A 27,417-nucleotide genomic window follows, 5' to 3' on the forward strand; every position below is an offset into this window, starting at 1 on the left:
TTCAGTGGAAATTATCTCATGATTTGTATTTGAGTTGGATCACTATGGTGAGCCAATCAGACTAGTGATACTCAGGAAAGGCATACATATTTATTTCTGTTAAGCCAAAATCATTTTAGCAGTACTTCCTTCACAACTGCTGGTAATAATGTCGTCAATACAATAATCATGTTACAATTAACATAACACTGATGACAACATAAAAACAAAATTATTTCCCTCACATTTATTTTTTAAATCCTATACCTTAGTTAAGGATTAGACAGAATGTGTTCTAAAGGAGACTGAGCAACCTAGCTACTTCAAAGAGATAATTTGTCCTAATTTTAATAAGTATAAGAACATTTTTAATTAAATTTATTGGGGTGACACTGGTTAACCAAATTAATGACTTAGCATTTTTGAGAATTATCACAATGTCAGCTTTTGGGAATGTAAGATAAGTATATAAAGTGAATACTTTTTGCTAAAAATAAATAAATTAATTAAAAACCAGCATAGTATTGGCAGAAAAAATAGACACTCAGACCAATGGAACAGAACAGAAAGCCTAGAAATAAAACCACATATATATGGTCAAATAATTTTTGATAAAGGGGCCAACAGCACACAATGGAGAAAAGAAAGCCTCTTCAACAAATGGTGCTGGGAAAACTGAAAAGCCACATGCAAAAGAATGAAACTCGACTACCGTTTGTCCCCTGTACTAAAATTAATTCAAAATGGATCAAAGACCTAAATATAAGACCAGAAACAATAAAATACATAGAAGAAAACATAGGTACTAAACTCATGGACCTTGGTTATAAAGAGCACTTTATGAATTTGACTTCAAAGGCAAGGTAAGTGAAGGCAAAGATAAATGAATGGGACCACATCAGACTAAGAAGTTTTTGCACAGCAAGAGAAACTGACAACAAAACAAACAGACAGCCAACTAAATGGGAGATGATATTTTCAAACAACAGCACAGATAAGGGCCTAATATCCAAAATATACAAAGAATTCACAAAACTCAACAACAAACAAACAATCCAATAAAAAAATGGGAAGAGGACATGAACAGACACAGGAAGAAATACAAATGGCCAACAGATATATGAAAAGGTGCTCATCTTCATTAGCTGTTAGAGAAATGCAAATCAAAACTACATGAGATTTCACCTCACACCTGTTAGATTAGCTATTATCAACAAGACAGGTAATAACAATTGTTGGAGAGGCTGTGGAGAAAAAGGAACCCTCATACACTGTTGGTGGGAATGTAAAGTAGTACAACCATTATGGAAGAAAGTATGGTGGTACCTCAAAAAACTAAAAATAGAACTACTGTATGACCCAACAATACCCCCAAAACTCAAAAACATTGGTATGTAAAGACACATGCAGCCCCATGTTCATTGCAGCATTGTTCACAGTGGCCAAGACATGGAAACAGCCAAAAAGCCCTTCAATAGATGACTGGATAAAGAAGATTTGGTACATATACACTATGGAATACTATTCAGCCATAAGAAATGATGACATCGGATCATTTACAACAACATGAATGGACCTTGATAATATTATACTGAGTGAAATATGTAAATCAGAAAAAACTAAGAACTGCATGATTCCATACATAGGTGGGACATAAAAATGAGACTAAGAGACATGGACAAGAGTGTGGTGGTTACCAGTGAGGGGAGGGGAGGGGAGGGAGGAGAGGGAAAGGATGTGGGGAAGGGAGGGGCACAAAGAAAACCAGTTAGAAGGTGACAGAAGACAGTTTGACTTTGGGTGATGGGTATGCAACATAATTAAATGTCAAAATAACCTGGAGATGTTTTCTCTGAACATATATACCCTGATTTATTAATGTCACCCCATTAAAATTAATAAAGAAATAACAACAATTAAAAAGAAAAAGACAGCAAACTTGCTATTTGTGATAACATGGATGAATCTGGAGGACATTTTACTAAATGAAATAAGCTAGATACAAAAAGACAATTATCACATGATCTCATATATACAATATACTGAATCTTAAAAAAAAAAAAAAAAAGTTAAACTCATAGAAACAGAGTAGAGTGGTGGTTACCAGAGGCCAGAGGGTGGGAGAAAAAGGGAGATTCTGATCAAAGGCTATAAACTTTGGGTTATAAGATGAATAAGTCCTGGTGACTTAATGTATGGCATGGTAACTATAGTTAATAATGTATTGTACACTTAAAATTTACTAAAAGAGTAGATATCAAGTGTTCTCAATACACATCCACACACAAATGTTAACTATGGGAGGTGATCAATAATAGTTTGATTGTGGTAATCATCTCACAACATATATAGATATCAAAACATCATGTTTTGTACACCTTAAATATTTTTATTTCCAAAAATAAATACATATTAAAAAGGATGAATTTTACTGTATGTAAATTATGTCTCATTAAAGCTTTTTTAATTAAAAGAGACAGTATAATAGGAATGTAACACTTGACTAAAAACTTGATATTAAGAATTAAGTATTAAATTTTTTTTATATATTTAATTGAGAGAAGGGGAGATAGTGAGACAGACTCCTGCATGTGTACTGACTGGGATCCACCTGGCAACCCATCTGGGGTCGGTGCTTGAGTATTGGGCTATCTTTAGCACCTGAGGCCAATGCACCCAGACTAACCAAACTGTCCTCAATACCCAGGGCCACACTTGAACCAATCAAGCCACTGGCTGCAGAAGGGGAAGAAGGAGAAAAGGGGGAGGGGGAGGGGAAGAGAAGCAGATGGTCGCTTTTCCTGTGTGCCCTGACCAGGGATTGAACCTGGGATGTCCATAAAACAGGCCGACACTCTGTCCACTGAGCCAACCGGCCAGGGCCTCTAGCTACTTTTAAGATTCTTATTATTTCAGTTTTTAGTGACTTACTTATATTTGCCTTGGTTCAGTTCTTTTGGGTTTATCTTGCTTAGGTTAATTAAGCTTTTTGAATCTATGGCTTCCCACTTTTCATCAGCTCTGAAAAAATTTCAGCCAATATTCCTACAAACATATTTTTATGCTGCTCTCCCTTTCCCAGGGAGTCTAATCACATATATGTTAGATCAGTTGATATTATCCAATTGCCACTGAAGCTCTTCTCTTTTTTTTTCTTTCCTCATGTTCTTTTTCTCGGCTTCAGTTAGGACTGTTTCTACTGCTGTGTCTTTAGTTACTCTGCCTTTAAGCCCATCTAGTGACTTTTTCACTTTAAATATGGTATTCTTCAACTCTAGAACTTCCGTTTGGTTCTTCTTTTTTTATCTTCCATTTCTCCCATCATTGTGTTCATGTTTTTTGTTTAAGTCTTTACACGCATTAATAATACTGTTTTAAAGTTTTGCCATCATCTCAGTTGTTTCTAGGTCTTCTACTGACTGATTTTTCTCCAAGTATTCGGTCACATTTCCTGCTTCTTTACATATACAGTATTATTTTTTTAATTGAATAAGTATTATGCTATTGAGTCTGGATTTTTTTGCCTTCTGTTAAAATATATTGAACTTATCAGACAGCTAAATTACTTATTTATCAGTTTTCTGCTTTTGAGAATTGTTTTTAAAAGCTGTTTTGGTCAGTCTAAAGTACCCTGTATTCAAGAGTTAAATTTATTTCTATTACTAACTAAGGCATGATTCTTCTGAGGCTTTTACTAAATGTCTTGCATGGGCAAGTCTTGGCATACTAGCTGGTCAGAATCTGGATATCTTCTAGTCTGATGTGAGCTCTAAAAACTGTTGAATTTACAGTTTCCTGGTAGTTCTTTTCCTGGTACTGTGGAGTTTCACCCTACACATATGCAGCTTAGTATTTATATTTGGCCAAAGACTCAAGGGCAAAAAGCATGGGCCAGAGTCCCATGGGAGTCTTTCATATCTTTTAAGAGTCTGTAAGTTTAAAAATACTTTAATATATCAGGACCCATGAGTTCAAACCTATTTTTATAATTATACTAACATTATTTGTCTTACTACTCTCATTCACTCTGTAATATACAGTGGAGTTTTCCAGAGGCTACGTGACATGCAATATTACAAACAAATTGAACTCAAAAGCAATATGAAAATCTAAATGTCTTTTCTTAAGACAAAAAATAAAGATAATTTAAAAAATATTTTTTTAAGTGAGAAGCAGGGAGACAAAGAGAAAAACTCCTGCATGCACCCCAATCGGGATCCACCCAGCAAGCCCCCTACTGGGTGATGCTCTACCCGTCTGGGGCTGTTGCTCTGTTGCTTGGCAACCAAGCTATTTTAGCACATGAGGAGAGGCTATGGAGCCATCCTCAGTGCCCAAGGCCAACTTGCTCCAACCAAGCCATGGCTGCAGGAGGGAAGAGAGAGATAGAGAAAAAGGAGAGGGGGAAGGGTGGGGAAGCAGATGGTCGCTTCTCCTGTGTGCCCTGACCAGGAATCAAACCCAGGATGTCCATACACTGACTGATGCTCTACCACTGAGCCAACTGGCCAGGGCCTAAAGATAATTATTTTTTTAAAAAGTAAAAGTAAAGATAATTATTTTAAAAAGTAATAAAATGCTACTATTATAACTATTATTTTTATTTTCATAAAGTATATTTTTTTCATAAAAATATGTTATGTATGGACCTTATGTTTAAATAAATTTATAAAATAAATACTTTAGAAATTTACATTTTAATTTCCAATAAACCAAATATTGGAAGATATAATCCACATAAATAAGATCTCTTTGAAGTTTCTAATTTTTATGCAAGTAAAGGGGTTCTGAGACCAAAACATTTGAGAACCACTGCTATAAGGAATCACTCTACTGGGCAGCTTTTCGGATTTTTTTCTCATTGGCTCTCTTACCTCTTAGGTATGCTGCATAAATTCCAGGCCCTTTGGCTCCCCTAAACTTTTGTTTCTGTTGCCTCAACTATATGAAGCTGCCATGCTTTGTTTGGTTCCCTCTCCCTGGGCTGTGGCCTGGAAAGTGCCTCCAGACAAAAAGCTGAGGCCTTGCCTTATTTATTTCCTTATCTCGGGGATCAGAACTCTGTGCTGCCCTTTGTCCAGTGTCTAAAACCAGTTGTTACATGTACTGTCCATTTTCTCACATTCATCCCGGCATTCTGTCTAGAGGCACTTTCTGGACTGAAGGTTATAGACAGGGAACCAAGCAGAACGTGAGCATAAGGTAAACCTGATACCAGTAACTCCACTGGTCATCCAAGAAAGTTGTTAAATGCTTTGAGATGAACTATCTAATTTACCTCTCACAAGAACACTACAGGTGGGAATTACAATTTTTCCCATTTTAATAGAAAAGATACTGAATTTTTATAAAGGCAGGTTATGGTTAAGCCAGAATCTGAGACCTGGCAGTCTAATTTCAGAGACTTAAACTCTACACTACAGTCACTTCCATTGATTAAACTAACATTTTCTAGTGCAATTATATGCTAACTACAGTCTAAACACCAGGGAATACAGCACTAAACAAAATAGACAAAATTCCTGACCTTGTGTATCCTAGTAAGTAGAGAAGAGGGATAAATTCAGTAAGTAAATCATATATCTGTTAGGTAAGTATTCTGGAGAAAAAGAAAGCAGCAAAGAATATAGAATGATAACTAGGATTGGGAGAGTTGTCAATTTAAAAGAGTGTATGAAGGGAAGGCTTCATTGCAAAGGTGACATTGAAGGAGGTGAAAAGTGAACCATAATAATACCTAGCGGTATACCAGAAAACCGGCCTGGCATAGCCTGGCAAGTCTGAGGAGGTCAGCATGAGGGAGTAGAATATGAAGGGGAGAGAGCAGGGGTATGCAAGGTCATTAGGGTAACCTAGGGCCTGATAGTGTAGAACCCTGTAAGGTCTTTGTTTCTCACTGTGTATGAGAGGAGTGAAAACCTCACTAGAGGTTTTTAAATAGAGAAATGGCATGAACAGATTTCTATGGCTGTTTTAGCTGTTATGCTTTAAAAAAAATACTATGTAGGAAGGCAAGAGTGGGAACAGGGGGACCAGTTAGGAGACTATTGCAATAATCCAGGCAAACCCTGATAATAGCAATGGAGATCATGAAAAGTGGCTTGTTTTCTGCTTGATAAGAATAACAGCAGTAATAAGCATCTGTATGACAGTGATGTTATTTTTGTTATTTGTATTAAATTCTTTCAATTATACTTTTCTCATTATATACCATCTATCAATAAATAGATAGTATTTAAAATCCTTTATATCAGGTATTATTTCTCCTTACCATTTTAAAGATTTTGGTGTATTTAAAATGAAATAATCACACACACACACAAGTTTTATTACACACCATTCACAGTTAATCCCATGCTGATGCTCACTTTACACATAGACCATTTTGCCTGATACCTCCCTCATGGAACCTATCGTTCACTGTTTGCAGACATTGCCTGAGGATCCATATATTTCTCTGAGGATTAACTCTATAAAACACAGCTTGTCCCTTCTTACCATGTGTACATGGGAATTATCTGCCTTAAAGCTACAGCTTTCTCTGAGACCCTATTGGGAATGAGGCAGCTCCTTCTGTTTCAGTGTAAAGAGAAACCTTAGTGGACCTTTTTCAGAAACAATAGTTTTACCCTGATTCCTTTTTTTTTTCTAGGGACAAACAAGCTGGTACAGCCTTACCTTAAAAGATAAAATAAATTTTTTTTTTAAAGAGAAAAACAAAAGAAAAAAATATCTGTCACCTTCAGTTGTCTGTAGACATTTGGCTTATCTAGTTATTAACAATTGGCTTTGAGAGCTCATGATGGCCTCCAGGGCTATAGTGTCAGTTTATGCTTTTTATTTTCATAGAAGTGAATTTATATTTGTCAAATTAAGTTGAGAACCCTTAAGATTTAAGAAATTGGTTCTCAAATCTACTAATTTTCTGTTTTCATTAACACATTCTTCATTATGTATATACCTTGGGTTCAAGATGGTAACGTTGCTGATTTTCATGTTAGGTTTATGTATCAGGACCACACAAGCGAACACTGGTCGCCCTTGTGGTTTGGAAATGTAAAAATACAGAAAGTGAGCCCTAATAAATTCCTTCACAACAGTACCAAATTACAACAGAACCAAATTATAACAGTTTTTTGCTGTTATTTTCTGCAATAGATATTTTTTATCTATCAGATGATTGGTAGAGAACTTAATATTGTGTTTTATTACTGTGTAAGTCAGAAAGCAACACCCTCCTAATTGTTTAATTTGATTTTTTTTAAAAAAGGATTAGGCCCTGGCCGGTTGGCTCAGCGGTAGAGCGTCGGCCTAGCGTGCGGAGGACCCGGGTTCGATTCCCAGCCAGGGCACACAGGAGAAGCGCCCATTTGCTTCTCCACCCCTCCGCCACGCTTTCCTCTCTGTCTCTCTCTTCCCCTCCTGCAGCCAATGCTCTATTGGAGCAAAGATGGCCCGGGTGCTGGGGATGGCTCTGTGGCCTCTCCCCCAGGTGCTGGAGTGGCTCTGGTCGCAACATGGCGGCGCCCAGGATGGGCAGAGCATCGCCCCCTGGTGGGCAGAGCGTCGCCCTATGGTGGGCATGCCGGGTGGATCCCGGTCGGGCGCATGCGGGAGTCTGTCTGACTGTCTCTCCCTGTTTCCAGCTTCAGAAAAATGAAAAAAAAAAAAAAAAGGATTAGATTTTGCCTTGTTACATTTCGCACTGATTAAATGAACTTAATCATACTTGCTTTCCCCCATTGAAAATTTAGGAAAACTATAAATAATATTTATAACAATATATAGTTGCCATATTGAAATTTACTAGGGATTCTGACTCCTTGTAATAGAAGGGTTGAACAGCACATTGTTGTGCTTTCTCTGTTATCAATCAAGAAGATATCCCAGTTTCTCTTTAATAACATAAGTCCCATATCATTTATTTGTTTAGATTGTTTAAAAATCTGTTGGGTTTTTTTTTAAATAACAATTTCTGAAATTTTACTTTGTTGCATCATAATCCTCTGTTTCATTTCATTTCATTGTGTGTGATCTAGGTTTACTGCTTCCAAGTTCCAAGAGATGCCACTAATTATAGGATTTGGTAAATCAGTTTCACTGATCTGTCTAGAACCTTTATTATTCTCAGATTTCCAGACCAAAGTATCCTAATTATTTTATATCCCCATTTCTTAATGTATTTTTAAGGTTTCAGATCTACACATAGAATGTTAAACATGAGTGTCCCATAGTTTCATTTAAGAAGATGCTTTGTGGATACATTCTCATATAATATGCCTTTTCAGTGGCGCCAGCATTTTTTAAATTATGATTTTGACTGCTGGGGCACACTAAGCCAAACTTACGAAAATGCTTGGTAACTGCTCAAGAACACTCAATAACATAATGGATCACTTTTTGGCCACTAAATGTTGAATCACTTTAGTTAATTTTTTTTTCACTTTTGTTTCTTTTTTTTTTTTTTTTGTCTACTTAACCTTAGATTCAGTTCTAACAGAAGTTAATCTTGAATTTTTACATTTTTATTTTATCTAACTAATAGAGCTAATTTTCTAGTTGACATTTAAAACAACATTATAACTATATATACACTCATCCATACCTAAGTATACACAAAGCAAGCTGGGTTTCTTTGAAACCTTCCATCTTAGAAAAACTTTGGAAAGGTAGATTTCAGGGAAAGTGGCTTTTGTTATTTTATGGAATGATTCACTTTACTATGTGGATATCTTTATTTTTACTTGAAAGATAAAGTTAATCCCAACCTTCAGCCAAGCATTGTTTTCAGTTATGTTCAATTATAATACCAACTAAGTGTTCATTTTACTCTATATCATTTTGAGATACAAGTAGCTATTTTTCTGTGTTGATAAGAATTGGGGAAATGAGGGAATCTATATACCAAAATTAGTCATTATTATTTCTCTTGAAGAAAACTTTAAACTGTGCTCTATGAAGAAAGCATTTAATGTATTCAAGTGGATTTTCCCTGTGTAATATAATTTTATAGAAATTCAGGTATTACTGATTTTAAAAAACGGTGGTACAGTTATGAGCAAGACATCAGTGGTTCAATTTTTAAAAACAAACTAGTAATTTAGCTTCCATATGAACACAAAGGGTTTGACTCATAATTTTATTTAACTCACAATGTTTCTGCTGTCCAATTTACAGACCGCAAGTGGGACTTCACATTCAATTATGTAGAAACCAAATGACTTTTTAAATTTGAAGACAGAGATGAAAAGGAATAGAATTTCAAATTAGTGTACCCAGAACATAGAGATGCTTATGACACTCACATAGTCAAGAAAAGATTACTTCCTCTAGCATTCAAAATTATGAACACCTTTAGGTGTTGACCAGTCATTCTTATAAAGGACGAAAAGTAATTTATTTTCCCAGTTAGTCAGTGTGTGAAAGACTGCCATATCATCACTTTATCCAAGAAAGAGCCAATATTTCATTAATAGCATCCTATTATCTCAAACTCTAGAATGACTTTGGATAGGAAGACTATATTCTCCATCTTTCTCAGAAAATAATTTTACTAAAGTTTTATCCACTCAAAGCTTTTTTCTCTCTTCACAAACCCTATTTCCAAACTGGACTGAAATATAATTTTACATGAGAAAGAATTCACAAGTTCTAACTGGGGTATGATTTTATAGACAGAAAGAGCTCAGATTTCTAACTTTAAGAAGAGATTAGGAGAAGAAGGTGATGCTATGGAAAGAATATTGATCTAGGAGGCATGAAGCCCAAGTTTTAATCCTGATTCTGTTATTAACTAGCTGTGTGAACTTGGATGAATCACTTAAGTCTCAGTTGTCCCCTCTCTAAACTAAAGCAATTAGATTAGATGATCTGATCGCTGATGTATATAATTCTATAAGGAAGATGAGAGATATCTTTCTTTAAAAATCTATAGCCTTGGCCCTGGCCAGTTGGCTCAGCGGTAGAGCGTCGGCCTGGCGTGTGGGGGACCTGGGTTTTATTCCCGGCCAGGGCACATAGGAGAAGCGCCCATTTGCTTCTCCACCCCCCCTCCTTCCTCTCTGTCTCTCTCTTCCCCTCCCGCAGCCAAGGCTCCATTGGAGCAAAAATGGCCCGGGCACTGGGGATGGCTCCTTGGTCTCTGCCCCAGGCGCTAGAGTGGCTCTGGTCGCAACAGAGCGATCCCCCGGAGGGGCAGAGCATCGCCCCCTGGTGGGCAGAGCATCGCCCCTGGTGGGCATGCCGGGTGGATCCCGGTTGGGTGCATGCAGGAGTCTGTCTGACTGTCTCTGCCTGTTTCCAGCTTCAGAAAAATACAAAAAAAAAAAAAAATCTATAGCCTTATTTATCTGTAAAGAAAAAAGCCAGAAGAAAATGAGGTGTGAGGTATATGGGTATCTAACATCTATTAATTTGGAACAGCATCCATAAAGCCCTTACCTAAGAGTTCTGTATGTTTTGCAAATCTTTCCCCTATATTAGATAGTGGTGGAAGCATCAAAGTGGAAGTATACATTTTGTTCCCTGAAGGCCTTTAGCATATACTACAGCTCGAGCTGGTGTGACATTACTGGCTACCATGTCCTATTTTGTTAGTCTAGAAATTCATAGCTAACTTAGGGATTTCCTAAAGCATTTGCACTTTCCATTCTTTATCAATCACTGACAGACTCATTGTTTTATAATGTGCTTTTCAGCAAGCTGTTTGCGACTCATCGCCTGCCTTGCTTTATAGTCTATAAATATTTAATTCTTTAATAAACTGCTTATATGTAATGTAAAATGACTGATGGTATTCTCTCTTCCCTCTTTTAATAGTGCTACTATTTGCAAAACAATTCTTTTTTTTTTTCTAAATAGCAATATGTTTCATAAATGTTTGACTTTACTTTTTCTAAGTAGCAATTTATTCTGGGAGGTTGGTAGAATGACAAGCAGGAAAGCAGAAGCAGCCCCTTGCCCCTGGGAGTACAATATAACTCTTCCCTCACCCTCACCTCTAAACTGCAGACTGATGAGGTCAAGAAGATGGGCTTTGGAACTGTGGCAGAGAGCAATCACCTGTCTCTCTACAGACCCAGTGTTCAACACAGCCTTTAAATCTGTAGACTTGAATGAATGCTTACAATAAGCAAATATGGTTCCCTCTTTGTTTGGGCATCCTTTGTCTAGAGACTTATAAAAGATAGTAGGGGGATAATATACCAACACCTTAGTATTCTCATCTTCTTTGTAACAGTGTACTCTATTTTTGAATGTTGGCTGATTTGCTTTCTGTGTCATGAAATGATTTTCAACATTTAGTGATTCACTTTTTTTTAGTACTTTATTTTATGTAGACAGTTAATTTTAAAAGGGTAACATTGGTAAATTAGAGTACATAGATTTAGAGAAAACATCTCCACATCATTTTGACATTCAATTACATTTTATACCCATCACCCAAAGTCAAATCGTCCTCTGTCACCTTTTATGTTTCTCTTTATGCTCCTCCCCTCCTTCCATCCTCTCTCTCTACTCCCTTCCCCTTTACTTGGCAACCACTGCACTCATATATGTCCATGAGTCTCAATTTTGTGTCCCACCTATGTATGGAATCATACAGTTTTTAGTTTTTTCTGATTTACTTATTTCATTCAGTATAATGTTATCAAGGTCTATCCATGTTGTTGTAAATGATCCTATGTCATCATTTCTTAGGGCTGAGTAGTGTTCTATTGTATATATGTACCACATCTTCTTTATCAAATCCTCTATTGAAGGGCATTTTGGTTGTTTTCATGTCTGGGCCACCGTGAACAATGCTGCAGTGAACATGGGGCTGCATGTGTCTTTACATACCAATGTTTTCGAGTTTTGGGGGTAGATACCCAGTAGAGGGATTGCTGGGTCATATAGTTCTATTCTTAATTTTTTGAGGAACCACCATACCTTCTTCCATAATGGTTTTACTTCTTTACATTCCCACCAACAGTGAATGAGGGTTCCTTTTTCTCCACAGCCTCTCCTGCACTTGTTATTACCTGTCTTGCTGTTAAAAGCTAATCTCACAGGTGTGAAGTGGTATCTCATTGTAGTTTTGATTTGCATTTCTCTAATACAGGGGTCTCAAACTCGTGGCCCGCCCACCAATTTTGTGCGGCCCGCAGACTAATCAAACTTCGTGGATTAGTCTGCGGGCCAGTCTGTGGGCCGCACAAAATTGGTGGGTGGGCCACATGCGGCCTGCGGGCCCAAGTTTGAGACCCCTTTAGTCTAATAGCTAGTGAAGATGAGCATCTTTTCTTTTTTTCTTTTTCTTTTCTTTTTTTTTTTACAGAGACAGAGAGAGGGATAAATAGGGATAGACAGGAACGGAGAGAGATGAGAAGCATCAATCATTAGTCTTTTTTTTAATTTTTTTTAAAGATTTTATTTATTCATTATAGAGAGGAGAGAGAGAGAGAGAGAGAGAGAGAGAAGGGGGAGGAGCAGGAAGCATCAACTCCCATATGTGCCTTGACCAGGCAAGCCCAGGGTTTTGAACCGGTAACCTCAGTGTTTCCAGGTTGACGCTTTATCCACTTCGCCACCACAGGTCAGGCCATCTTTTCATATATCTATTGGCCATTTGTATTTCTTCTTTGGAGAAATGTCTGTTCATGTCCTCTTCTCATTTTTTTATTGGACTGTTTGTTTGTTTGTTGTTGAGTTTTGTGAATTCTTTGTATATTTTGGATATTAGGCCCTTATCTGAGCTGCTGTTTGAAAATATCATCTTCCATTTAGTTGGCTGTCTGTTTGTTTTGTTATCAGTTTCTTTTGCTGTGCAGAAGCTTCTTAGTTTGATGTAGTTGCATTCATTTATTTTGCCTTAGTACATCGAATACAACAACACATTGAAAAAATAATTCACCATGATCAGGTGGGATTCATCCCAGAAACACAAGGATGGTTCAACATACATAAAACAATTAACATAATACACCATATCAATAAAACAAAGAACAAAAACCATATGATCCTATGAATAGATGCAGAAAAGACATTTGATAAAATACAACATCATTTTATGTTTAAAACACTCAACAAAATGGGTATAGAAGAAAAATATCTCAACATAATACAGGCCATTTATAACAAACCATCAGCTAACATATTAAATGGCAAAAAACTGAAAACTTTTCCTCTAAAATCAGGAACAAGGCAAGACTGCCTACTCTCTCTACTCCTATTCAATATAGTGCTGGAAGTTCTAGCCAGAGCAATCAGACAAGATAGAAATAAAAGGCATTCATATTGGAAAAGAAGTAAAGGTTTACTTTTTTGCAGATGATACGATTCTGTATATAGAAAACCCCAAAGACTCCACAGAAAGGTTATTAGAAACAATAAACCAATACCGTAAAATCGCAGGATACAAAATTAATATACAGAAGTCTATTGCTTTCTTATATGCCAACAATGAAATTTCAGAAAATGAACTCAAAAAAATAATCCCTTTTACAGTTGCAACAAAAAATAAATAAAATACCTAGGAATAAACAAAGAATGTAAAGATCCTATATAATGAAAACTACAAAGCATTATTAAAAGAAATTGAAAAAAATAATGAAATGAAAAAATATTCTTTGTTCTTAGATAGGAAGAATAAATATAGTCAAAATGGCCATATTACCCAAAGCAATATACAAATTTAATGCAATTCCCATCAAAATTCCAGTGTCATTTTTTAAAGAAATGGAACAAAAAACTCATCAGATTTATATGGAACCATAAAAACCCCCAAATAGCCAAAGTAATCCTAAGGGAAAAAATCAAAGCTGGGGCATTACAATACCTGACTTCAAATTATACTACAGAGCCACAATAATCAAAACAGCATGGTATTAGCAGAAAAATAGACACATAGGCTAAAGGAGAGAGCCCAGAAATAAAATCACATATGTATGGTCAAATTATCTTTGATAAAGGAGCCAAAAACACCCAATGGAGAAAAGAAAGCATCTTCAATAAACGGTGCTGGGAAAACTGGAAAGCCACATGCAAAAGAATGAAACTTGACTACAGTTTGTCTCCTTACACATAAATTAATTCAGAATGGATCAAAGACCTAAATATAAGATCTGAAACAATAAAATACATAGAAGAAAACATAGGTACTAAACTCATGGACCTTGACTACAGAGAACATTGGACCTTGACTCCAAAGGCAAGTGATTCACTTTTTAAATCGGGTAAGTCACACATTTATTGAGCGCTTATTGTGTGCCCTACACAGCTGTTAGGATGTTTTCAAACATGCTACTGTTGTTTTTCTATGATATTTTTTTTCTATGATATTTTAGTATAACTTGTGAACCCCTAAAAAGTATGAGCTCACTTAGGGAAGGGCAGGGAGGATAAATTGAGGAATGCCAGAACAAATGTTTCTTCACTGCTTATCACTGATCAGATACATGTCTTATCCTACAGCATTAACTCAATTCTGCATTTCTTTACCAAGCTGCCTTTAACTTAGCATGCATTCTAAATTTTCTAGAACCCAGTGTATCTGACCTGGAAAAAGCATGAGAGAATGAGGGTAGAACATCTGTTTACTAGTTTAAAAATCTTGATTTATATTCCATTTTTACCGTGTATACATATTAACAATCTCCTTAGGCTTATCACCGCCTTTCTTATCTGTAGCATGGGCATAATAAAAATGATATACTTTATATAAACACCTTTATAATGGGCCTTCAAATAATGTTGATTCTCTAAATGTTCCACTATATCTAGACTTCAAGAAAAAAATCAAATTGAGTGAGTTATTGATGCAAAGATGGTAGTTATTGTATGTAAATAGGACATATAATTTCAGTTGTTAATATAATAATTGTGATGAGTTCCTTTAAGCAAGAAACACTTTAAATCAGGGGTCTCAAACTCAACTCAGCATGTGGGCCACAGAGCAAGATCACAGCCCTTATACAGGCCGCACTAGGTCTACAAAAGGCAACTGTTACGCAACACTTTTCTCACTGCAGTTGAAAACAAAAAAAAATCAGTACAACAAGCACAATCGTACATGCAGTTTACTCAGTGTCACAAAACGACCAGAAACTGTAGTTCGCATCACAACTGCTGTTAACTAAGCTAATATCTAGCTAGGATGCTAGAGAAATGAAAAATACAAGTAGGCCCCTAGGATTACTTAATTTTATCCAAAATATTTTGAACTTCGTGGATTAGTCTGCGGGCTGCACAAAATTGTTCGGCGGGCCACATGCCCCTGCTTTAAATTGAGGCTCCTTGGTTAACTGACAGCACATATCTGTGAGGAGACTCAGGGCCTTTTACTCTGGAGAGATTTTGTTATGTAAAACTGTATAGGTCAAACTTTTCTCCTTGTTCTTATAATGCATATGATCAATCCAAGTGAGCTTATTTGCTTATACAAATCAAATTAATTCCAGCCACATGTTTCCTGGACCCTGCCCCATTTTGTAAAGTACTATTTCTTATTTCACAGATATCATTCCATTTTCTCTCACTCAGTATTCACATCACAAATGTGCTTCCATTTTACTCTTCCTAAAAGAAAATTGCCTGTGATGTTCTCAATATAACATTTACCCTATTTAAACATCATATTTTCAAACCTTTGTAGGTTAATCTGAGATTCCCTGATGAGTTCTATTTTCCCTAATTGTACTGTCTGATTTGCTTCTGAAGCACTTTTATGTCTACCGCTCTTCCTGACTTGGTTTATGATACTGGACCCATCATTGTCCCATATCTGATTATTTCCTTTGCATATAAGTTGTATTGAAATGTGATAGAAGGTCAGTGAAAATGGATCATTTTAATTATAGTAGTAATATATTATTAATATGATTATTTATTGTTGATTGAGTTTCTACTATGTATGTACTAGATATTGCTTTAGCATATGTAAAAATTTTTCCCTTACTCTTACACTAGTAGGTCAGAATTTCCAATTCACAGATGAGGAAAATGAAGCAAATATAGGTTAAGAAGCTTACACAAGGTCACATAGCTAGTAAGTAAATAAAACCAGGGTTCCAGCTGAGGCTTGCCGACTTCAAAGCTTGTGCTTTGTCATATTGCCTTTTAAAAAGCTCAGCAATTTTTTTAAAGTGCTGTTTTTATATGTAAAATAATAGGCAGAGTTTCCTTTTCCATTTTAGAAGTGCCATTAATCATTTTAAAAATTCAGTCCTGGGCCCTGGCCGGTTGGCTCAGTGGTAGAGCGTCAGCCTGGCGTGCAGAAGTCCTGGGTTCGATTTCCGGCCAGGGCACACAGGAGAGGCGCCCAGCTGCTTCTCCACCCCTCCCCTCTCCTTCCTCTCTGTCTCTCTCTTCCCCTCCCGCAGCCGAGGCTCCATTGGAGCAAAGATGGCCCGGGCGCTGGGGATGGCTCCTTGGCCTCTGCCCCAGGCGCTAGAGTGGCTCTGGTCGCGACAGAGCGACGCCCCGGAGGGGCAGAGCATCACCCCCTGGTGGGCAGAGCGTCGCCCCCTGGTGGGCGTGCCGGGTGGATCCTGGTCAGGTGCATGCGGGAGTCTGTCTGACTGTCTATCCCGTTTCCAGCTTCAGGAAAAAAAAAAAAAAAATTCAGTCCTGTACTTTTGATGCCTTTCTTTTAAAAGATACAATGTATATGAGAGTGCTTTGTACATTGTAAAGTCCTAGACATATATAAGGTATAATTATAAGAGTAATTAATTTGAAGCACTTTTGTTATAACCTTGTCAATAATTATGGCATTTTTATCCCAAAGATAGGTGTATCTTGCTCTATGTAAGAAAATTTCTTCTGAAAATTTGAAAATAATTTTTAATATTTTTAAAACATACTATTTTAAATGTATAGAATAATTTATTTCTGAATGAAGCCCATAACAAGAATTAGTTTGTAATATAACTAATTTCCTAATTATCTGTTTTGAATCTTAAATTTTTTAGCATTAAGGTTTCTAAAGGAAGACACTCTTAAATAACGTTGACTGACAACTATAATCTCATGAAATAATTGCCAAAAAGAGACATGGGAAAACTGCTAACTTATTATTGAGGTCAGAAACCATCATAATAATTAGAGTACACATTACAGAATTCCTAGGTTTATGTTAATCCAAAGCCTAAACTATTATTCTTACACAGTGTGTCCACTAAAATATGGACAAGCAGACATATTTCATTAGAAAAACAAATTTAAGTCCCTATCTATAAATCAGTTCATTATTTCATGTATATAGTGAGTACATATATATACATGAACAAGACTCAGATTTGAAAGATATTATGAGAGGCCATATGGTATTTTTTATTACCTCTTTTTACTTTCAGACAAGCTAAAATTTAATTCTCTTTATTAAAATAGTATTTTTCTCCCTGGCCAGGTAGCTCAGTTGGTTAGAGTGTAGTCTTGATTCATCGAAGTTACAGGTTCAATCTCCAGTCAGGACACATGCAAGAATCAACCAATGAATGCATAAATAAGTAGAACAACAAATCTCTCTCTCTCTCTCAATCTCTCTCCATCCTTTCTCTCTCTGAAAGTCAATAAGAAAATAAATTACTGTTTTTCTATTTTTTCTAAAAACTCAATAGAAATTTCTAAATCTTTTTTTGGCAATTTATTCTTAATATAGGTCATCCTGCACATCATAGGACTAAATTCCTTATGCTGCACTTGTTAACTTTATTAACCATTTATTTTTAACTTTTGGTAAACACTATTTCTGCTTTCATGAAATGCATGTATTATGTATGTATGTATCTATCTGAACACATTAAAAAGCACAGATAAGCACTGTGTTAATGAGTTAAAAGCCATGTTATTAATCCCTGAGTTGGTCATTTGGTTTCAGCTTTTTCCATGATCACAAACTTCATTGCTTACTCTAGACATAACATTCATGACCATTATGACATAATGACCATTATGACATAATGACCATTATGTCAGTAGGAGTCAGAATTTGAGTGGAAATACTGTAGAAAGCATCTGGGCAAGCATAAGAACAGAGATTAGAAGTAATTGTTTAGGGTGGATCTCCTATAATTTGGGTGGCCAAATAAGGAATAGCTATTTCCTAATACTGATTCAGATCCTAAAAAAAATACAAACTCATGATAGAATGATCATATGGAGTCAACTATTCAAATGTACATTCAAAGCTTCAATCTACTAAAAATAGAATTTCTGATAGATTCACGTTTTGCCTTGCTAATGATTTGCATCCTCTGCAGATGGAAGAGTGATAGGGAAATTAATTACATTAACTTAATTTTGATCAAGTAAGGATTTCTCTGGGAGGTAGGGGAAAAAAATTATAATCCTGGAAGAAAATAGTCATTTAATCTTAGAGCTTAAAATAGCCAGTAATGGTGAATACTATACATAATCAGATATATGCCCTATAGCTACCTGTCCAATAAGTTAACCTCTTTAATTAAAATTAAATAAAATGAAAGATTCAATTTTCAGTTCTAGCTTATGACTATACTATTGGACATTACATTTCTATCATTGCAGAAAGTTATCTTGGACAATTTTATCCTAGATTTCAAAAAGGGGGATTATAAAATAGATTAAGAATAAATATAAATATAACTTTACGGACATTATCTCTAGTAGCTCAAGAAAAATTAGAGCCTCTCCAAAATAAAACTAAAATTGCACTTAACATACAGTGTGTCCATAAAGTCATGGTGCACTTTTGACCGGTCACAGAAAAGCAACAAAAGACTATAGAAATGTGAAATCTGCACCAAATAAAAGGAAAACTCTCCCAGTTTCATACCTATTCAGTGCAGATCGATGTGGGCTTACACACAGATTTTTTAGGGCTCCTGAGGTAGCTATCCTGTATAGCCTCCACAGACTTGTCACTGACTTGTGGCCTACCAGAACAGGGTTTCTCCACCAAACTGCCGGTTTCCTTCAACTGCTTATCCCACAGAGTAATGTTATTCCTCTGAGGTGGCGCTTTGTTATAAACGCGCCAATATTCACGTTGCACTTTGGTCAAGCATTCGAATTTAGCGAGCAACAGAACACACTGAACTTTCCTCTGTACCATCCACATCTCGATTGGCATGGCCATGGGCTGCTCCACTGTATACACGGTGTTACATCATCATCTGCACATGTGCACATGCTGCCACATCATCCTACAGAAACTGGAAGGGTTTTCCTTTTATTTGGTGCAGATTTCACATTTGTATTGTCTTTTGTTGCTTTCCTGTGACTGGTCAAAAGTGCACCATGACTTTACGGACACACTTTATATCACATATAGTAATTGGATTTCTGCCTATATTGCAAGCCAGTCTTTAAGGCAGGACTATGTCTCTCTACTTCACTTTCTCTGGTACATAGTAACTATACTAGTAGGAACTTAGTGAGTTATTGATGAATAAAATCAAGAAATTGTTAAGGGAAAAGGGAGGTAGACTAAGTGAAGAAGTGAAAAGTAAAGAGCAATGTGATATAGAGATCTGTTTGATTAAGTTTAGATAATAACTGATTGTGTATAAAATACAGTGGTACCTTGAGATACTACGAACAGACCAACATACAAATTTTTAAGATACGATCTGCGACTCAGTCCGTATTTTTGTTCTAGATCTGAGCGAAATTCTGAGATACGAGTCGTGATTCGGGAAGCTGCTGCTAGTTGGCACGTTGGCGCATGGGTCTAGTATTGGCAGTTTGATATATACGAGTTGACTGACTTACGAGCTCAGTTACAAAACGAATTAAATTTGTATCTCATGGTACCACTGTATATGATGGGCATCTAAGGGAAAGAATTTTAGGGTTGTTTCTAAAGGAAAGTAAAACAGAGAGACTTGCAGGATTTTCATGTTTTGTGAAGAAATTGCTAAGAGAGAGTAGGGGGGTGAGAAAAGAAAGAGAATGAATTATTTTTTTAATTATTTCTGCCTTCTCTGTCAATAAGAATGGCCTTTAGATTACAAAATATAAGAATAGCATTTGTTAGTGGGGATTGTAGCCTAAGATCAAGTAAAGAGATTAAAACAGCAGTTCTCAACCTGTGGGTCGTGACCCCGGCGGGGGTCCAATGACCAAAACACAGGGGTCGCCTAAAGCCATCGACCGCCGGGGTCGCGACCCACAGGTTGAGAACCACTGGATTAAAACAACTAATTGTTAGAATTCAAGTACCCTACCCCAGATATATCATTTTCAAAGGTACTATGAGAATTTGCAGTTTAGTTTGAAGGACTACATCCACAATTGAGCTTGAGAAATAACAGATGTTTTTGAGAGAATATGCAGACTAGGAGAGGTGCCAAAAGCCCAAATAAAAGGAAGAATCATTCCCAATATTCCAAAATGTGTTGATTTTTAAATCAGTTAAAAGTTATTTTTATAGGCACTTGGAAAATGGAATTTTAATCACTAGGAATAATACAATTTCACAAAGAACTAATGTCCTCACTTTTTTTACGGCATTTTTTTCAGAGGGATTCTGAAATCAGAGCATGTATCTCAGACTTTCAGTTTTTCTTGCCTAGAGTAAGAGGCTAAGAAGCTGAGCAGAAAGCTGCTGAAAGCCAAACGGAGCTTTCAGCATTACAATGCAGGAAGACAAAATCGCAGTTTATGATCTGTCAAGGAAATGGGACTTAAGACATGAGGTGCATCAGATGTAACCCAAGCCTTACAAGTTCTACAAGCTAGTTTTAAATCAACTTACTCTCATATGGAATTGAGGTGACTTGCCTTTGTTCTATCCTGCTGCTTCTCAGATGACAGGAGATATATATTATATATATATATTTTTTTTTTCCAGAATAAGATATCACCATCTAGAGCCTCTAAAATTCCACACTCAATGTATTACATCCATTCTGTACTTTCCAGGAGCATCAAGAAACAAGACCAGGCAGATTTATTGATGTGCATGGGTATGTTTTTCTTTGTATTCATCCTGCTTGGGATATCTGTGGCTTTAAAAAAGGTAAAGAAAAACATTATTTCACAGAAGCAACAATAAGGCTGACAGCTTACTTTGCAACAAAAATGATGGGGCCAAAGCCAATGGAATGACAACTTTAAAATGCTAAAATAACTTAATTGCCAATCTAGAATTCTATACTAAGTGAAAATATCCTTCAAAACTGAAGATGAAATAACTTTATAAACAAGCAAAAACTGAGAGAACTTAGCAGCAGCAGAAGTGACTTAAAAGAAATATTAAAAGAAGTTATTTAGATAGTAGAAAAGTAATCCCAGAAGGAAATATGGAAGTGGAGGAAGGAAGAAAGAACAAGGCACGAAGTATATATGGAGGTAAATTTGGATGAATCTTGACTAAACAACCAAAAAAGTAAAAATTGTGTGAGGTTTAAAATATATGTTTTAACAATATAAAAGGTAGCAGAGGTAAAGAAAACGAGACTAATTTAAGGTTTTCTAGTATTGTCTTGTAAGTGGGAAAAGTACTAATTTATAATAAATAGACTATATAGTAAGTTAGGGATGCATTAATATTTAGGGTAACAATAATAAAATAATATATTACTAACAAGCTAATAGAGAGAAAAATTAAATAATAAAAATACTTAGGAATGCATAAAAAGAGTATAAGAACATAAGTCAGGTAGGACAAATAGAAAACAAATAAGGTGATGTGTATGTAATTTTAAATATTGTATATATATAATATGATTCCCCAGTTAAAAGACAGAATTGTTAGATTGGATAAAAGATAAAATCTAAAAAACAGAAAGTAACAAAATGAACTATAATCCAATTATACCAAAATATAACTAGAACAACTGCATTAACATTACACAAAGTAGATTTTAAGGCCGTAATGGCGAACCTTTTTATAAAACCCGCCCACTTTTGCAGTGCTGGTCAACTTGGTCCCTCCCATCCACTACTGGGTGTTCCAGCTTTCATGGTGGGCCAATTGCGGCGCCATTTGGTTACTCCGCTACCGCCAACCATGCCATATGTGCCATAATTACTAAAAGGTCAGTCCAACAGAATATAATCATTCTTAATTTGTGTGCACTTAATAACATAGCCACAAAATACATGAAGCTAGAATTGACAAAACTAAAAAGTAAAAAAGTGAACAAATTCACATTAACATGTAAGACTTTAAAACACTTCTTTTGTGGTAACCAATAAAACAAGTATACAAGCAGACAAAATATCAGTGAGAATGTAGGTGAATTAAACAACAGAATTATCCAGTGTAACTCAGTTATTGGTAGAGCAATATGTCTAACAATAGCAGGATTCATTCTTTTCAAGTGGACATTCACCAAAACAAGTCTCAAAAACAGTCAAAAGAATTAAATCATTCAGAATAGACTATGACCACAGAGATCTGGAAAGCAATAATATGAATCTAAAAGTAAGTAAGTAACAATAAGATAACTAAAAATTTGGGGACTCTAAGCCATATACTTATATATAACCTATAGGCCAAAGAGGAAAGCATGATGTAAATTATAAAATATTTTGAACCAAATGATAAAGAAAATAATGACATATGAAAACCTGAGGGTTATATCTCAAGTTCAGCTTAGAAGGAAATGGATAGCCTCTAAATGAATATTAAAAAAAAAAAAAAGAAGCTGAAAATTAATGACATAAATACATTCTCAAGAAATTAGAAATAAAGTAGGAAAGGCAACCCAAAGAAAGCAAAAGGAAGAAAACAATAGGAACAGAAAATAACTAAATAGAAATCAACTGTTTAACACAGGAAATCAGCACTATCAGAGTATGCATTCTTCTCAAGAGCACATAAAATTTCAAATATATACACTACATGTTGGGCCACAAAATAGGTCCTGAGTTAAAATTATAAAATATGTTACCTGAACACAATGGTAGACATTTATAGTATTAAGATTCCTATGAAATAACAATGTTTGGAAATTAACACACTTCTAAGTAATAAATATCCAAGAAGAAATTACAAGAAAAAAATCTTTTTAATCTCAAATAAATGATAATGAATTCATGTCCTATGAAAGTATATGGAATGTAGCTAAAGCAGACTTTAGAGGGAGATGTATAGTTCTACACATCTGGATTTGAAAAAATAAAAGTGTAAAATTAATTATGTAAGATTTTTCCTTATGAATCTAGATAAATAGAAGTAAATTAAACCTAAAGTAAGTATATTATAAACTTAAGAGTAGAAATCAAAAGGAAATTATGCAGAAATTGTTTCTTTAGAAAGACTTAAAATTTTTTTTTAAATATTGATCAAGACAAAAAAAGAAATACAAATCACCAAATCATAGATGAAAAAGGGAACAATACTAAAGTATTACCAGACAAAAATAGGATAATAATAGGATATGATGATGGGCTTGATTACTAGAAATGAAGATGTTAAGCTATCTGTTCACAGATGAAATTATTACATTTGCAGAAAATAATAATGAAACTTAAAAAAACTACCGTTTATGTAAAAAGAAAGAGGGAAAATATATTAATATCTTATTGATATCTGGGTATAATATACTAGTATCTGAAAGGATAAACCAGAAACCAGTAACAGTAATTACCAATTTACAGGTGAGATTAGAAAGTTGTGACTAGAGTAGGGAGAGAAAGGAAACATTTTGCTTTCTATTTATTTAAATTGATACCTAAAAATTGTTTGTGTATTATCTATTCAAAAATATAACATTGCTTTAAAAAACAACTGAAAGTTAGTATTACCCTGGCAATGTGGTAGATAATGAACACTTCTCTACACAAATCATGATATAATTCTCTTACCAGACTATAGGTAACATGCAACACAGTCATCATTTCAGAATTACACATACATTTTTAAAGAAACTCTTTCATGAGTCTGTTATGAACTGTATTAATATGAGCTGTAGTTTGATTTTTGATTATTGATAATTCACAATATTTCTATCATGGATATCTATGTAATGTTTTCTCATTAAATCTTTTACCTGCATCTCTATTTAGTACTAGCAGTAAAGATTGAATGTTTTCCTTATTTCCCTAATATACTAACCAAATCACTGAAATAATAGTAATTACAATAATGATAGTAATAATAATACTATAGCAACAGTAAAATAAAACATTATTTAGCGCTTGTTTTGTGCATATATTCTGCTAAATTCTTTGTATGTATTGTTTCAATATTTAATAGCCATAATTCTGTCAACAGGAGTGGAAAAGATTAGAGGTTAATGTCCTGATTCAGATTCAGATTAAATAGCCATTCTCCACATAATTATTAATTTACTGTACTCTGTAGTTTCATACAGAGAATCATGTAATAGTTGAAAAGTGTGTGTGTGAATTGTGTGTTATAAAGGAGATTCATAAGTGAAAGTTTTGGAAATTAATAGGTAAAGAGTAGCAGAATTTAGAGCATGCTTACACGCTCATGTATAAATAAAGAAGAGTTCCAGGTCAATATTATGCCATCAAGCCGACATTTGCACAGGTACACAGACCAAAGCAAAACAAATCTTTGTCTTTTGGTAATTTAAACAGAAGTCTAAAACAGTTTTAACCTGAGTTATTAAAGTAATTTGAACTATGTCCACCTGACCAAGAGAAGCAATGAAATTTTTTTTTTCTGACTCCTGCTTCTTGCTTTGGTTTTTTACTAATCCTTTGAGGCCCTTAATAATATTCTAAATATTTTTATCAGTTCTGAATTTACCCAATAGCCTCATTCACTATTTGTTCATCTCTTCATCATAAACATGCACTAATCCTCAATGGTAATTTCAACATTCTGAAAATGCTAGAAAACCACAGTATCTTTGCCCTGAGAATTAACTGGCATGAACATTATCAGGCCTATTTAAGCTCCTGGATGCTCCCATCTGCTCTTTAGCAATATACACTATGATAGCACCAGGAATTCCCTCTGTCACAAATACCTGGACCAGAAGGCACTCTACTGCATCCCCAAATTAGGAGTAGCTGCGTTTTTGGCTTCCAAGCTGTAGACAGCTGGGGGGGGGGGGGAGGCACCAAGTTGCCACTGCTTTTCTCAGCCTCAGACCTAAAAAGTCCTCTCAGTGGTCATCTTGGTAAACCCCGATAGCTCCCTACAACAGGAGCCCCCATCTGATGAAGCACACAGATGGTTTCTGGAAACCTCCTGTACTACAAAATGTTAGGCTGTGGCTCTGAATATACTCGTCTTCATATATTCTCTCTTCTCCTCTCCCTTCCATATCCATGCCCTTGTTTGTTCTGTTTCCATTAGAAATGCCATTTGGGCAGCAAATTTCACAAATTGGATCCATCTCGAGGCTGCCATGCAAAGAAAGCACATCTGTCTAACTCTTCACTTAAAATAAGGAAAAAATTGAAATAGCAAAATGCTGTAGTCGCTCTGAGCTATTTCCTAATGAACCAGTTTGTCCCATGAGCTGTGCAGTGAGGAGCTTCTCCTCGGTGAGAACTCTTTATGTATTTTAATATTATGCATGTTTTCCATGTGACTCCTTCTGACTTGCCCTCACCCCATCCTTTGAATTCATTTAAATAAAAATAATTTATGTGGACATTCCTTCAGTCAGGATTTTCTCCCCCTTTCTTAAAGACATCTATAATATTTTGTTGATGCTTTCTATCCAAACTGAGTCGTTATGCTTTTGCATATCATTAGGGCTTTATAAAGAACAACAGCGACATCTGCATGTGCCACAGCGCCAAGGAGATAGGAAAATTACCGAAAACAAACTCCGCGTTGGCTTGGAGGCTGTCTGGCTCCCCGTCTCCCGAGCAGCCCCTGCCACCACCATGGATAGGAGTAATTGTACAGTGTAATCACATCATGCCTCATCTGAATATTCATAGCTGAGACAAAGCTTTGGAGGATAAGGGAGGCACAGGGATAATTTAAATATAAAACAGCACCTCATTTCCAAATCAAGTTGTGCCAGTTAGACTGTGCACCGGGATTCAATATTAAATCAACATTTTTTACAGTTTAGAAATTGGTAATGAAGAAGAAAATGGAGAAAAGAAGAGACTCAATATAGAAGGGGTGACATTATATTCTCATTCTTGACTGAGGAAAAACAAAACAAGACAATAACAACAGCAACAGAATAAAAATACTTAAAATGATATTTGAAGAGTCACCAACAGTGCCTAACCAGCTGCTGTTTTACCAGGAATGAAATAGCCTATTGAGGGAGCTTTAAAAGCTCTCAATTAATATGTTGTGCATGTATTAGATCTACAAAGAACTCACTGTATTCCTTCTCGCCCCACAAACCCCCCCAATACACACATATTCCCTAACCACCACCTTTCTTTTCTGTCGGGTGCAGAAGAAAAGAATCAGAGCTACAATATAATTGTCTAATCGTTTCAAAGGTGACAACATTACTTTTCTAAAAGATACAACAAAAACAAACACATACAAAAAGGTGACTGTTCATTAATGAAGGGATAAATTACCGATGGCTTCTTCATTCTCTTTAGTTCACTACCCCCCAAAAGAAACAAATGTAATCCACATGTTAATATTTCTTGTCTTCGTTTTCTTTTAATATGATGCTCTTTATTATTTTTTTGTGTGTTGGTATTTGTAGAAGCCTCTGCCACTGCATTCCCCAAAGAGCTACTAGTTTCAACCCACTGGAGTTTATATTCCTTTAATTGTCTAGTGCAGGAACATTTCTGCTGTTTTTAAAAATATACCGCTCTGCAGGAATTAGAAGAATCCGAGGTTGTATCCAGCTTCAAAGGTTTCCGAGTCATAATGATTTTAGAAAAAGTAGAAGACAGATCATGGAACAAGTCCCTGTTTGAAGATAAGCATCATAGGGACCTTTTTTTCTTCCCTCTATCCCCAACTTTGTACTTCTCCTGGCTCTGAATGCCCCTCGCTAACATGGTTTAATGATATGCAAATGAAATATGCATAAAACCATTCTACTGTATGATTATTAAACACTGGAGACATTAACAGCAGAGGCTTCACTCTTTGTAATAATCCTTCCCGACTATCCACTTTGATTTCGGAGTTATGGAAACCCATAGCAGTTGGCAGAGAGTGAAAGAGAGAGAGAAGGAAGGAAAGATGCAGAGACACATCACCCATCTCGGTGCCTTTCCCACTCCAGGAAAGGTTCCCCCCCTTTGTACTGCGTTCCTATTGCTGTCTTTTGTAATCCATCCATGCAGTCGCACCAGAGCGATTAACGGAAAAAAACCTCTTTTCTCTTAATGTTTCAAAGCTCATTAGCCAAACGATTATTCCTCATTAACAGCGAAAGCTCATTCATTAAAAGGAAGAATATGCCAAAAAGATGCCAGCGCGGTTAATCCTGAGTCCTGTACTGGGCTGTAAATCCCATACTACTTGTATATTCCATGCGAAAGGGACACGCGCCAATCCACATTTAAAAAAAAAAAAAGGAAAGAAAAAGATAACAGTTTGTG

Source organism: Saccopteryx leptura, chromosome 9, assembly GCF_036850995.1.
Source record: "Saccopteryx leptura isolate mSacLep1 chromosome 9, mSacLep1_pri_phased_curated, whole genome shotgun sequence".
NCBI classification, from domain to species: Eukaryota; Metazoa; Chordata; class Mammalia; order Chiroptera; family Emballonuridae; genus Saccopteryx; species Saccopteryx leptura.